Raw genomic sequence first — 14,667 nt, forward strand, 5'->3', positions numbered from 1 at the left:
TAAAATAGTTTGACAGAGTGCTGGCTGGTTTTACAGTTATTTTTTTGCAATAAGCTTTTCTATTAGGGAAATATCTACTCCAAGTTTACACCTCCACAGAGGTGCTGAATGTATGTGTGTGAGTGTGTCTGTATGCATCACAGCAGCAAAAAAAAAGAGTGAGCAAGAGGATGGTGAGTAAGGTCATTCACAGTTAGAGAAGTGTCACAGAAACCATTTAATTTAATATGATATAACTCATTGTGTCGCAAGGACATATTACTCAGGAACCTGAGTGATGAATTGCACTTTAAAGGCAAGTACATGCTATCAGAAATCTTCCTTTTAATGTGCATGTATACTAAATCACATAATAACAGACTGCAATGGAGCTTTGATGCTTATACTACACTGTTGTCAGAGTCACATGTGTTATTATAAATTAAAAATGTACTCATACATCCAGTATGAGATGAGGAAAATCTAAAATGGTGAAAATGATGCGCAACAATTGTATATTTATTGAATAATATCAAAGTCTAAATATTAGCTATGCAAAGTTACAGTTCCTGTTTATGAATATTGCCAACAGAACAGTTTACAGGTAAAGAGGAAAAGAGAGGTGGTGTGGGAGAAGCTGCTGCAGCAGCTAAGTGAGGCTACAGGCTGCAGTGTGTGTGAGCGTCTGTGTGTGTGGAGAAAAGAGATTAAGCAAAGCATGTTGAGCTGATAACAGTAATATGTATACAAACATTAATACAAGTTAGTCAATGCATGATATTTAACCAACTGTAATTTAAATAGGGTTATGGTTTTTCTAAACATTTCTAGACAATTTGAAATTTAAATAATCACAAGCAATCATAATTTATTTCATATACATATACTGTATATGTGACCAATGTATCGTGATGTGTATCATATCATGAGGTCCTCGCCAATAGTCAGCCCTATTTCAAATGGTACCTTTTAAACACGCAATATATCATATTCATTAGTAAATTGCCATTACTGCAATTCAGCCTGCAACCATTGAGTTTTACTTTCAAAGCTAACACAGAACTATTTTTGCTACAAATTGTGAATGCTACCACACTACCCGAATCCCCCTTCAAGTCTATGCCACACTATCCCCATCCCACCTCATGCAAACACACACTTTAATCATTTAGATTTCCATTATCACAGTTTCCTTTTCTCATTACTCAACCTGGTTCTCCTCACTGCTGAGCCATGAACCAAAATTCATTCATTACCTTGTCGTCACCACAAGATTGCTATCTTTGCTGGATCAGAGTCCTTATTTCAAACTCAAACATTTGACGTTTCCTATAGTTTCTCCCGAAACCTCGCTAGATTAATTAGAATAAGTTATCTGAAACAGTGAAGAGACAGGGCACACTATAACTGCTCGAATGAATATGGAGAAGAAGAATAAGACTACAGACTGTCTCAATATCACTGAGGCAATTTCATGGAGACAGGAAAATGTGACTGGGGGGTTTCCATCTACAGCCCCGTGTCAGTCACAGAAACCTGTGCGTAGCTGCTCTCAACACTGTGCGACCATGCTCAGCTTGTTCTTTTACTCTCATCTACACTCCACCCCTCCCGCGGCATACTTCCCTCCTGCTTCAGTGCATTTCACATCTAAGGGAAAACAAACAAGCAATGTCATTCCACTATTATTTGCCAGGAAGCCCACTACTCAAGTCTTGACACTTGCATAATGAGAAGTAGATGTACATGGAGCCCTGCTCAGATGAGAGCTCTATTAAATGATCTGCAGCAACAGCCCAAGGAGTTTGATAAGTTTGTTGGATAAGGAAAAATACACAGATGTCAAATTTATGGATATTTGTGCAGTACAATGGCAAAAATGTCCTCTGCAGCAGCATGTGCTTTTAAAATCACATAATATGCTGACAATCCATTTTCTAAAATGTGGAAGAAATGTATTTGCTCATCTGTTAAACATCTCCCTGCTTTTGTTAGCATTTTAGTTACCCTCCTCTATGACCTCAAAATGGTGGGAAACAACTTTTACAAGCAACTTTAAATTCCCTTAAAAATATCTGATTTAAAAACAGTAATAAACACATAACACTTAAATTTGATTGTCTCTTGGTTGGCAAATTTTGCTGCTTTGGAATATCAATATACAGTACATACATCATAGAGACAGACAGTCTCAGGCCACTCAACAAAGATGCTCTCATGATAGAAAAAAATAAAAAGGAAAATTAATTGGGAAACTCTGGGGCTGAGTGTGATTGTGACTTTGATCAATGACTGGGGAAACTCATTACCAGCGTGGGCCAGTGCATGAGGCGGACCCTAATTGGGTGCCAGTCTGTAATTCTGAGCTGTAATTGACAGCTGGATGAAGCAGGTGTGCCCGGTGACACAGTGCCGCGACGAGAGAGACAAAGGAGAAAGGGACAGAGGGATCACAAGATGGGATGAGGAACGGGGAGTGCTAATGGATTAAAAGGCAAAGGGAGATTCTTACCACTCCTTGGCAAAGATACTTAAAGCTCTGGTGATGAAAAAGAGGAAGGCCTGAGCAGAATCTAAAGGGAAAAAAAGCTGAGAGAGGTAAAGTAAGGATGCAAAAGCCAAAAGAGGAAAAGCAGTACGAGGACATTAGCAATGGGGTGGTCTAGTTTTGTCTTTTGTGTTGTATATTTTAACTAGATAGGGGACTGCTAAAATATAAAATAGTTGTGCTTTTAATACTCTCTGTCAATATTGAGAAAGTAACTGAGCCACTTGAAATTCATTTTTACTTTTATCTAAATTCATTGAGTAATTTAGGGAAACAACAGAGTTTTAAAAGCCAAATCAATCTGACACATAATATTACCCCTTCTAAAAAAAATGACATTCATAAGCTCCAAGAGGAGAGACCTAAAGATTTTGAATTGGGGGAAATCAGTGAGATAGTATTTAAGGGGAAAACCCCACTTTTACAGTGTTTATGATCATATATTTGGATAGTGTCTACCGTCACCGACACTTTCTGAGAGAGCTGGTTTTTATACAGGGTCACAATCCTCCTCTGGTGCTTGATTTGTGTTATATTTTGACCAAAGCAGCACAGATGTTTCATGTAAACCACAGGGGACTGTTTGAAAAGGTGGAAAAGGGGAATAATATGTCCTCTTTAAGTGAGTGCCTTAGGGTCAGCTAATGAAGAATAGGTTTCAAGAGACAAACGTTTGAATCAGTTCAATCAAAACTTTTGTTCAAGTGGTTTAAAATCGTTTATTTTTTTTTACAAAAAGATGACTATAAAATCTGACAGCAATAAAATAATATCTTATGATCTGCATGAAGTTAGTAACAGAATAAAAACTGTTGCACAACTAGTGTACAGCTATTAACGAAGCCGCTTCATTTCAACGATCTTTCCTTTCCAACATGGGATTACAGAAACCACTTTGTTATGAAATCCAAACTTAAATTCCTTCAAATAACATATTTAAAGTTTCAAATTCAATGCAAAGAAATACTTTTTACCCTAGAGCTGGCTTCGTTTGGAATTTAAAGAGCTTAAATAAAAAACTACTGAGCAGCTTCTGCTTGTGTTTAATCTTCAGAGTGCGAAACGTAACTGAGTCAGATCGTGTTGCAAGTCAGTTTCATGAGGTACAATGCATCTATTCACAAGCACACTTCAAACACGGCCTGTATGCTTGCTTGAAGTGATACACCAATACAGGGGGCTTTTTGCCATCTTCTGGCAAGCTCTCATACACCAGGGGCAAAGAATGTTGAATTCAATCAAGCACACCATAATTCCTTGCAGTGTTTGAGTGCGGCTGACTCACAGGCGTCTAATGGCTGCTCATAATCAAGCACCATGATTAAGCACTTGGGGAAGTGGGCACACACTGAAAACCCTTTGGAGATGTCCTTTCCCTTCGAGCTAAGTACACTCATTACCTTGCGACAGCGGGAACGTGGGTGCTTCATTAGCTTTTATGCAGAGTTGCCTGTATTTTCTCTTAGTTTTTCTGATTTCCATAGAGTGAAAAAGGCTCCCAGAGAGCCCTTTACTGTAACAGTTTGAAATCTGGATGCCGGCTCGGTGGCTCCAGGAAAGTCTCAAACTGTAATAATTGCAACTTTCATGGGCTCACTCCAAGCAGGAAATGAATCGATTGATTTTTTTTTAACCAAACCATCCATTGCAACCATAATAATTTTACATAATGCACTTAGAAATTACAGAGATACGTAACACACTTTGGAATAATTGACAGTGGCATGACTACTTCTGTTAAACACGGACAACCAACCTGTGACTCTGACATTACAGACACTTTGGAGCACTTACAAAACTTTGAATAATGTCACTTCAATCATCCCTGTAAAGGGTGTTCCTGAAGTTCTACTACAACAGGAAGGCTCTTATATGTTTGATCCATCATCACACTTTCCCCTCTCTTCTGTTTAAATTTGAACATTAGAAATAATAACTTCCATAGGTATAAAATGGCACTTTTGAAAGGTCATGGTCAGCACAAAGTAAAGTGAACCTCTCAGGATGTTTTGATAGTAGACTAATTATAATGTTAACCCTACAGAGGGAGACTTGACTGGTGGCTAGAGGCCAGACGGCGGATGACATTCTCCAAATGGCGAGCTACATTAAGACATCCAGACAGATGCTTCAGCCACACAGACTCATTAGCAAGGACAGCGGAGGTTCTGAACCAGTAACCACAACTTTGACCACAACCATCTGTATTTGAAAATCAGAGAGTGTTTAGTCATATGTAGATATAATAACACTTGGAATTTTCTTGTCTTTAAAAAGTGACTTAAATATTACACAAGGAGTATCAGGTTGATAGGATTTCAAGTAAAATATAATTATATTGGAGTTTTTTTTATTCCTATTAAGATAACAACATATTGATAACAGTTAAAAGGTGGGCTTCATTGGCCTAAGACTTTACTTAATGTACAGCATCAGTCTGTCAGATTCAAGGAAAGGTTGCTGCCCCATTGCTCCTTAATCATGTCATTTTTTCAGTTTAGTCTTTCAAGTATCTTTTGAAATGCAACTATTACCATCATTTGTTCTCAACACGTTGAGCTTAAGGTGGAATACATTTGACAAAGCCATTTTGTTAAGGAGTTACACGACGCATAACATTGACAAACATTGCTGTGCTTATCAATAAACATGAACAACAGAGTTTAAAATGTAGAATTCTGCAAATCCCTACATTAACGAAAGCTTTTAAAATGGGTGGGAAAACTCAGATATCCAAATCTGCACACACAAACTTACACAACATTGCTTTGAGGCAAAAGGAAAGATGGATTGCCACTAAGCGTTTTTTGAATCTTGTTACATTCCATAGATTATATCCATTATAGGTGAACCTCCTGGCAAAAAGATTAGTCTAATTAGTTCTCTCTTCAACTATGCTCGTCTTTTGCTGGACACATTCATGATGCATTGCCTCTTTAAAATGTAGAGATGCAACTAGACTGCCACTTTAATCGAGTGTTTTACATCCTCCAATCTGTTTACCCTTGTCACCATAATGAGACTTGAAATGCTTAAATAGCTCTTGAAAGGATTTATTGATGATGATTTGCTAAATATTTGTTTGGAAAAGCCCGGCCACAAAAAAACACAAGAAAAACAGAGGGAACATGTTGAGCTGCTGCTGTGCCTCCTCCACATCAAAGACATCTTCCATCAACTTTATTCCGTTTTTACTCCCAAAAATATGGGTTTGATGATACACATCTCTCACTCCCAAAATAAGCAGACAGATGCCTGACAAATGTCCTGATATCTATCAAACTACTATCTCCTTGTCTTGTTTTTTCCCTATCCATGCAGCTGCTGACAATACATCACTGCCTTTGATCCCAACTGTCTAAATGTCTTCTGAATGTCACAAGTTTCAAGCAGACTGACAGTGTGTGTTGTGTAGACAAACACAATGTGCAATGTGTGCTATGTATGTGTGAAATGTGTAGTTGCTTGACTGTGTAAAATAAACATAGATATGTGTAGAGAGCTCAAATCTAATCTGTGTGTTTGTGTGTGGGTTCATGTGCGCATGTGCACTTGTGTATGTCTGAGCACAAGCCTTTTCCAGAGAGGGATAAATCCAATCCATTACCTGGCGGGCTCAGGGCAGCTCAATCGATGGCACTCTCAGTGGCTGCTGATGAACTTCCCTCTCTGACAAGGTGTATCATTCAGACCTGTCGCAGAACAAGACACTGTCTGGCATTTCAACCCACCTGGAAAACTTAAGGCCAAAATTCTAACTTGAGGGAAACTGAGCAGATAGTGTCAATAGTACTGAAAGTATGTCCAAAAATCATTGAGTCTGTTTATGATTTCATTCTCACCAGCAATGTGTATGGCTGCAAGTAGGGCTAGAGCTATCCCAATACCACTATCCTGTATCAGTCTCTGATACAGCCTAAAATGAGGTATCCCTTTTAGCAATAGCCCCAAACAATCTAATAGTTTAAGGTAAATTATTGTGTGACAATTACTGTGTGGTGCTAGCAGAAAGTGCAATGTTAGTCAGACATATCAATTTGTTGGCAATCAAGGTTTTTCACCAATGTTGTTTTTTCTGTCATATTAGTATCAGGAGGGCATTATGGTATCAGCCAGTTCTCAAGCCCAGATGTCTAACAGGAATTAAGTAGGAAAATATTGTATAGAAACACCTTCAAATTAAGATAGGTGTTACAATCATGTCATGTACAAAGACATTATCGCATCCCTCCACACTACTGAATACATGAATGATCAAATCATGCATGGGTTAAACATAAACTGTAATTATATTCAATCACACCCAATAAGAAAACACTGAATAACGTGCTTCTGGCATGTCGAATCTGTACTCATCTACAAGCATGTTTTCTTATCGTCTGGCTGCCACTTCCCTTCAGCCTGAAAACAAGAGGGATGGAGAGATGGAGGAGCAGTCAGTGTGAAGGAGGAGGAGAAGATCAAATGGCAGGGCGGTTATGAGATGTGTGTCTGATGCCTTTTCAGACTGCGCTGTTTTGGCCGCCGCACCAGTCAATCACGATTACAATGGCGAGGAGAGATGGGAGCAGTGGTGCAGAGAGAGCAGGAGTGATAATTACAATGCAAGGGACAAGATAATGGGAACACGCTGCACTCTCCCAATCATTTCATGTATCAGCAGCTGACTGACCCCCCTCACCCCCCTCCCCTACTGACAACCAGCAATCACAGGTCATATTTGTGAAATTCAAAATGAATTAATTTGATGACAGCAGCCGGGGTTGTGATCCATCTTTATGTGTGCACGTGTTTGAGTGCACAGTTTTGTCAAATGTCAAAGAGTATTGACTTGTACTTTTCCCTAGAAATAAGCATATGAACATGACACTATCAGTGTAGGATGAGCGCGGGGTGGCTCTGCAACATAACAAAACTCCCATTTTTCAAAAAAAAATCCCTCTCGACTCCTGCAAAGAGATAAGACAGAGCAGAATCACATCAGCTTCAGAGAGAGAGGGGTACACAACAGGTCCACGGTACGTTAATCCCTCTTTTACTGTAAATGCATCAATTATTAAAACTAAAGCTTCTCATGGCTTTATTATAACAGTGTTAATGTACTACTGCTATAAATAACGGAATATCAAGTGGAACTTTTCAAATCAAGAGGCGTACTGTGCGTACGTGGATAAGATGAGCAGGTTAAAGTTGTTTGTCGCAAAAACTAAATTAATTTTGAGGAAAAAACACATTTGATATAAATACAAACCTAATATTAAAATTTACCCTAAGATGAGAGTAAAAAACAATAATTATGTTGATCCATGCGTTGACAAGCATTAACACGACTATAAATAAGTATTATTTCATTGTTTCTTTCCACAGGCATCATTGTTACGTCCAGTGTCTTTCACAACCATTTAAAAACTCTTAAGGGTAATGGTTTAGCTTAAAAATAAAATCCCCTACCCCTGCTTGGAAAATGAATTTCAGGGCCTGCATCTTGTCAAAATGTTATTGTTGCATGTTGCATATTTTTCAATGTAATGAAGGCCCATTTCCAACTATATATTAATTTTCTCTCTAAATCTGAACATATAACATGGTATGCATTGCTGCACAAACCTGTCTCCTATGTGTATTCCTTGACAGTGCTGAAAGCAGTATGTTATCCCGCAGTCCCTCTTAAGTATCGTCAGCTGAGAACATTAATCATAGGATCATCTAAATTAAATTTACCATAAAGCGTAAAGAGGCTTAATGAAAATTAAGTTGTTTATGATGTGCATGATTACAAGGGTATCTTCTCTTTGCTGGAAGTACTTGAGATGAGCAATGGGATTTGGGCCATTTGCAAAGGGACAACTCTGATCACACATAGTTGACGCCCAAAAGCATTCAAGCAAAGTATAGAGGCACAATCAATCATAGCACTGTTAGTGGGGAAGTTGTGTTGTATCAAACTGATTAGAATTTCTATGCACTTTTTGTGGCTGTATATTTGTTTCATTAAGCCTCTTAATGACAATAACTGTGTAAAATATATGCAAACTACTTCTTTATGTTAGCACCAGCTAAACGACTGCAGTGTTAGCAATCATATTCCAAGCCAAGAGAAAATAATGCTTTGCGCTTTGACAGTCTAAGAACACTAGAGCATCAGCTAAATGATTTGCAGCAGGTACAGTAGAGATGGGCGCGTAAACATCTGTCTGGCTCGTTAAATAGTTTGTTGAGTCGCCACCCGAAGTTCAAACCTGAACTACGCAAACTCTGCAAATAACCGTTTCTCGAGCCCTGTCGATTTGGAAAAATCTCAAACAGTTGCATATAACTGAGTTATTTTTACAGACTGACTCTTAAGTTTCGTTTTCATTTTTGGTAATGAATCCCGCTCCGTTGCAGAGCAAATGAGGAGAGGGAGACGTGCCTGTGTGGGAGCATAAACTGCAGCATGATCTTCCTGCTTTGGCAAATCGTCAACACCTTCTAATCCTTCACGGTCTAAGATTGTTATATCGCACACCACTAGCAGCAGAAACTATAAAACAAAACACCATTCCTCTGAATACTAAAGGCCTGGGAGAGCAATAATTGTGTCTGCCTTCCCAATGTCAATCAACTGATCCTTGCAACTAAAGCTGTTCACACAAATACATGAGGAGTGGATGGTAGAGATTACACATTAAATGCATCCATGGTCTGTTTAAACAAGCATTAAAGATAAGGTTGCTTTCTCTCCTTGACATCACGCTATGCTGCTTTTAAAGACTAATTTAAAAGTAATTCAAGCCACGTTGACCATCTTAAATTGTATGTAAATGAATAAGCGGTTTAATACATGTAGAAAACATGTGAAATGACAGTAAATAATTCAAGAAATAAATTATATGATTCAGTTTAAACAAAAGTCTTAAACACATCTTCAAAGTTCCCTTTGTGCACACAGTATGCAGTTCTGCACACTGTATGTAAATACAGACAAAAGAAGCAAGGTTGAAGAGAAAGAGACCACACAGTTAAAGCTGCTTGAGGGAAAAGGCAGAGCTAATCCACGGTTATCAACACTTTTAAGCCTGCAGACTTCAGAGCCATTTGCAAACACCCCCCACCCCCACAACCCCCCACTTCTACTTTGCCTTCCATTTTCCCTGGCACACTAAGATGCTTGTGTTTCCACCTGAATCCATGACAGACCGCCTGCGAGTGACAGCGCAGTAATGGTTTCCAGGGAGACAGCAAAAGCAACGCTCCTAGATGTACAGAGATACAATACGTCACGCCCCATTTCTGCTCGCAGGCACAAGCCACTGAGTCCTCTTTCCAGAAAGCTTCTACCCAAACCCGTGTTTACTCAATCATCTAAGGCAGTTAGAACTGAGGATGTGGTTGCCACCCACTGATGAGTGAGTAATTACACCATATATGGCCTCTTTGTTTGTCTGACTCCAATAAACAACCAAAAATGTCAATGTTTTCAAACTTTAAACATTATCAATGCATAATATTTTTTTATTTCAAATAACAATGGCGTACTTCTGGGGCGCCGGTAGCCTCGTGGTTAGTGCGCGTACAGAGGCCATAGTCCTCAAGGCAGATGGCCAGGGTGCGATTTCAACCTGTGGCTCCTACTCCGCATGTGATGTCTCTATCCACTGTCCTGTCTCTAAAACAATGGCATAAAAGCCAAAAAATAAACTTTAAAAAAAAAGTCCTTCTACTGCAATTCAGTAAAGGTGCAGCATAAATTTCACAAGATTATATAAATTATATCAAAGAAGATATCAATTCACCAATTCACTTTAACAAAATGTAAATAATACATTTGTGGCACACGTCTGTACCTTCATTTTAAAAGGACTTGTTGCTCAAAACACAATTATTTCACGTCATACAGAGGGAGTAAAAGAAGGATACATGCCATAACTTTGGTCCTTGTCAAAGAACCTTTTCTGGCAGTATTAGTCAAGCATTTACATAATTGATTTCAAATAACATTTAGTACCTGAAGTAGATAGATAATCTAAACTAATTCATAACAACCAACAACAACAACAACAACAAGCAGAAAGAGCATTTAGTCAGAGTAACTAATCAAGGCAAAACATATTCTACCTCAAACTTTAGCACACAGTCACACATTGCCTTTTAAAGGCAAGGCAGTTTACATCATTTTTGGAATATTTATGGTTTAATGTTACTAACTTTGCAAAACAAAGGAAATGAACAGTTTTCCAAATCAGTTTTTATAAAGGTTCTATCTGGGTCGAAGCACCAATATGCAATCAGCACAGCCTTTGGAGAAGCACGAAGATTATGGATGGAAGAAAAAAACTGTTTTCTCAGCTAAAGGAAGGATTAGAATTTCTAAAATTGCAATTAGAAACACTCAAAAGTCAGAGTGAGAAAAAGTTCACAAAAAGCACTTATTAATGAAAAACATGTTTCAAATTCAGTCTTTTGCGCTGCACATTTGTCTTTTATTCTCATCCTGGTACTAGCTTTAAGTGTCTTAACTTCCTTATCACATGATATGGATTTGTTGCAGGTGACACAGCTTATAGGAGTTTATTGCAGGTGAACAGGCATGGAGAATGCAACAAAGCTAAACAAACAGAGCAGCATCATGTTGACATGGAAGACCATATTTGGTTGAATAAAAAAAAATGCAGAGATTTATTAGAAATATCAAACAACAGAATTATAGAGAAGTACAGACAGACAAGAGGCAGATGGGAAGGCATCAAGCATGTGAAGCATACAACAAAAATGTCCATGTGACACTGTAAAGCATGTGGCGCTGAAGCCTCAACCTCTGTCAGTGCACTTTTTCCAATAAGACATGAGATAGGCTTTAGGTGATTAATCTCAACATGTTTCCTGCGTGTGTGGCACATCTACCTCCTGCAGCCCCAACATACATTGTGCTATGTCTACTCTTTTATTTCCCAAAAGACAGCTCTTCCCTTTCACTCTTGTGCAACCATTTCTTTGCACTGTACAATCATCGTAGTGATTTTGTTTCATGCAGGTAAGTGGAAGAAGCTCATAATGGAAGTGATGGAAACTGCCAAGAGGGCTTTGCCAAACAACCTCAGGCTGGAAGGAACAAAAACACAATGCTTTAATGCCCCCTAGTGATCAATTATGGTAATGCCACATGTGTCATCAACTATCTTCCTCAGTATAATTAGTAAAGATATTTTGAAAAGCGTTTCTGGAGCATATTTGCAAATGCTATATCCTACAAAAAGACAATATGTAAGACTGTAAACATAGAAAACTATGTTTTGTGAAAACTAGCTCTTGACTATTTAAACAAAAATATCTCCTTTCTTTAGGTAAATAGTATAGCATGACAATTCAAACTTGCAAAGAAGATGCTGGGAAGCAACCGTAACCAATGCACCCTGCTACTTCATCCCTCCATCCTCTATTAAACTCAAGTCTGAACATTGATTAAAAAAAAAAACCTGGAACAGACTACACCTTACCACTGTAAATCATCTTCTCATCTCAGCTGCTCGTTTTTAGAATTCCACCAACCTTAAAGGAACCTATTTTTCAAATATTCCAAAGCAATCAGATTTCACACTATTCTGTGTGAAATCTGCCCCAAGTAGAGGGGCCCTACCCATAATCCTGCTCCTACAGCTTGTCAGGATGAAAACAAGAACAGAAACCCCCAGGCTATGTGCATGTCTGTGTGTCTGTGTGTCTGTGTGTCTGTGTGTGTGTGTGTGTGTGTGTGTGTGTGCAATAGGACACAGGGGGTCTAAGGAAGAGATACAGACAAGACATATCAGAATAGAAATGTTTGGAAAGGAATAGGCTACATAAAGTTGAATAAAATATGCACTGAATTAAAACAAACACACATTAAATATTTTATGCAGTTGAGCTTCAACTTTAAAATATATGTTAAACTACTATTATGGACATTAAAGTTCAATAAGGACTGCTATTTTAGAAAGCAGTACATAGGCACACAACAAATCCTCTACAAACTAAAATGGCAGACAACAAAATGAATCTGTCACTCACAAACCTATAACCACTTTGTCGATCCACTTAAATGTGACATATAATTAAAACCTTTACCTCACAGGTGAAAATATGTCAGCAATAAAAATGTTAAACTTGCAGCCGGAAATTCATTGTTGTTGTTGTTGCAACCTACAGCAACAGATCAGGGAAATCAAGTTTTTCTGCATAAAACAATACGACAGCAACAAGACATGAATACAACCCGAGTGCAACAGGTTTTTCACTAAACACAAAAGCAGATTCACACCTTTCTATTGCCTTAAGCTTGAGCTCTAGTGTAGTTGAGAAGTACACACACCTATGCCGAAGGATGGATCGTACACAGTCCTTATCCATTTTGGTAAGAACCTACAGTACTTATCTCAAACTTTGTAATAGCAAACAGTGCTTCTGCATTGTATTGCATTTACAGGTAGTAGCAGGAGCATGCTAGCCCTCTAGCACTTTCACTGACAGAAAATAAATCACATTTAAGAAGGCAACAGTTTCTTGCTTAAAGTTTGCTTCCTCCATTATGTACAAAGTTTGCCACTTAATTTTGCAACTGAGTTTTGTAGGGTTATATAAGCACAGGTGAAACTATTATTTGCTGAGTTATGACAGTAACTACTACACAAGTTCCCTGAAGCTACCTCACCTTAATGATAACAATTATATAATTAATGCTGTTGAAACACCTGTGCTGATTTCTGCTGTGACTCTACAAGATAAGTGGCAGTTACATTACAGAATAAGCTAAATAAAAAACAAAAAAGTATTTGCATCAGTAGCTCCCAAAAACAAAACTCATCGGAGAACAAAATTGACTTTTACAACGTGCTCGAACACTGCATGCAAAAAGCATAATAGGCCTACAGTCAGAGCAATTACCTTGAAACAAGAACAGGGGGTAAAAATCTGAGGCTGTCTGCGAAAATTGTGCAATGGCAAGTCTCGGAAAACCAAACCAAAGAGAATTACATATATGTAAGCTATTCTTGAGGAAAGTATGCTGTCTGATGAGCAATAGTGGCTACTTTGTGGCTCTTTAAAATGTGTTTTTTATGTAGTTATACAATTCAAATTCACCTGTTTCCCTCACTAAATATTGCTGCCCCAAATACTTTTCCAAAAGCAGATATTCTGTACTAATTTAAAGTGTATGTTGTCAAGGATATGTGGGTTTACACACCATATGTATAGTGATATAATGTAGGCTATTTTCATCTATAAGAACAAGCTGTAATCATATAGCATATTGCATATCATATAGGTTCATATACATTCATATAGGCCTATAGGGCCTATAACTTGTCATTTTAATTAAGATAAATATACAATATACAATATATAATTATATTTTTAATTGTTGTTATTCTTGTCTGTTACTTTTTAATGCTTTAATGCTTTGTTTCTGCAATGTTCAGCACTTTGGATCAATCAATGTTGTGTTTAAAGTGCTATATAAATAAAGCTGATTTGATTTGATATTGTAATTTTAAAGGATAATTACACAAAAAATAGGAAGGTGAATAGATACATGTTAAAAACATTGAATATATTTTAAATAGCAAGTGCTTAGAGTAGCAAGTTTTAGCTGAATGTTATAAGAGTCTTGCTAGTTGGAATAGCCTACTTTTTTTTTTTGTTTGTTTATCACAGAACCGAAACAGACAACAAACAAAACTTAACATGGACTCACCAAAGGAGAAACTTGCAATGTTGACTGCATAAATCCTGAGGATGGTGTCGCTGTTTTCCCTTTCATTGGTGCCAAAGTCTTTCCAGGGCCGAAGTGGTCTTGAAATTTGTAGTCTCTGACCTCTGACTGTCTTTAAAATGAGTTAGACCAAACTTATCTCCGTTTTCTTCGACCCTATGTTGGCTTATTTTTGTGCGTTTTATGTCTGTTGTTGTTATAATTTCACATAGAGTCAGCAACGAAAAACAAAAGGTTAACAGGTCCCTGGAGCTGGAACTGGAGTTGAATTAGTCTGGCAAACCGGACACTGCCTCACAGGTGTTTCTAATTAGCCGGACGTTGGCGCATGCAGGTGCTCTGCTGCGTTCAGGAACACCCCGTAAAGCCCACCTCACAGTCAGATGTATCGAAGTCACACGATTAATTCTAC

Source organism: Labrus mixtus, chromosome 23, assembly GCF_963584025.1.
Source record: "Labrus mixtus chromosome 23, fLabMix1.1, whole genome shotgun sequence".
Lineage (NCBI taxonomy): Eukaryota > Metazoa > Chordata > Actinopteri > Labriformes > Labridae > Labrus > Labrus mixtus.